Here is a 1,671-nt window from a genome sequence, read left to right as displayed (position 1 = left end):
ATCGAACAAAGTGACCCCATACGGTGGAACTTCCAGAATCTTAAACAAAGCGTGCGTTACTTTTGACACTTGGATGTCATAGGTAAGGCCGTAACGAGTAGGCAGAATGCAATTTGAGTACTAAAAATTACTTCCTTACTTTTCTACAAGGCTCGAAAGCGAAGGAAGTTTCGCCTTGGGGAAACCGCTAATCGAACCCTTCGGTAACCCCAAAGTGACCCCATACGGTGGAACTTCCAGAATCTTAAACAAAGTATGCGTTACTTTTCACACGTGAATGTCATAGTAAAACCGGTAACGAGTAGACAGAAAGCAATTTGAGTACTAAAAATTACTTCCTTACTTTTCTACAAGGCTCGAAAGCGAAGGAAGTTTCGCCTTGAGGAAACCGCTAAGCGAACATTCGGTAACCACAAAGTGACCCCATACGGTGGAACTTCCAGAATCTTAAACAAAGTGTGCGTTACTTTTGACACTTGAATGTCATAGTAAAGCCCGTAACGAGTAGGCAGAAAGCAATTTGAGTACTAAAAATTACTTCCTTACTTTTCTACAAGGCTCGAAAGCGAAGGAAGTTTCGCCTTGGGGAAACCGCTGAGGGAACAAAGTGACCCCATACGGTGGAACTTCCAGAATCTTAAACAAAGTGTGCGTTACTTTTGACACTTGAATGTCATAGTTAAGCCCGTATTGAGTAGGCAAAAAGCAATTTCAGTACTAAAAATTACTTCCTTACTTTTCTACAAGGCTCGAAAGCGAAGGAAGTTTCGCCTTGGGGAAACCGCTAATCGAACAAAGTGACCCCATACGGTGGAACTTCCAGAATCTTAAACAAAGTGTGCGTTACTTTTGACACGTGAATGTCATAGTTAAGCCCGTATTGAGTAGGCAAAAAGCAATTTCAGTACTAAAAATTACTTCCTTACTTTTCTACAAGGCTCGAAAGCGAAGGAAGTTTCGCCTTGGGGAAACCGCTAAGCGAACCCTTCGGTATCCCCAAAGTGACCCCATACGGTGGAACTTCCAGAATCTTAAAAAAAGTGTGCGTTACTTTTGACACTTGAATGTCATAGTAACGCCCGAATTGAGTAGGCAGAAAGCAATTTCAGTACTAAAAATTACTTCCTTACTTTTCTACAAGGCTCGAAAGCGAAGGAAGTTTCGCCTTGGGGAAACCGCTAATCGAACAAAGTGACCCCATACGGTGGAACTTCCAGAATCTTTAACAAAGTGTGCGTTACTTTTGACACGTGAATGTCATAGTAAAGCCCGTAACGAGTAGGCAGCAAGCAATTTGAGTACTAAAAATTACTTCCTTACTTTTCTACAAGGCTCGAAAGCAAAGGAAGTTTCGCCTTGGGGAAACCGCTAAGCGAACCCTTCGGTATCCCCAAAGTGACCCCATACGGTGGAACTTCCAGAATCTTAAACAAAGTGTGCGTTACTTTTGACACTTGAATGTCATAGTAAAGCCCGAATTGAGTAGGCAGAAAGCAATTTCAGTACTAAAAATTACTTCCTTACTTTTCTACAAGGCTCGAAAGCGAAGGAAGTTTCGCCTTGGGGAAACCGCTAATCGAACAAAGTGACCCCATACGGTGGAACTTCCAGAATCTTAAACAAAGTGTGCGTTACTTTTGACACGTGAATGTCATAGTTAAGCCCGTAACG

This window comes from Branchiostoma floridae, chromosome 19 (genome assembly GCF_000003815.2).
Source record: "Branchiostoma floridae strain S238N-H82 chromosome 19, Bfl_VNyyK, whole genome shotgun sequence".
Lineage (NCBI taxonomy): Eukaryota > Metazoa > Chordata > Leptocardii > Amphioxiformes > Branchiostomatidae > Branchiostoma > Branchiostoma floridae.
Note: the sequence above shows the minus strand (reverse complement) of the source record.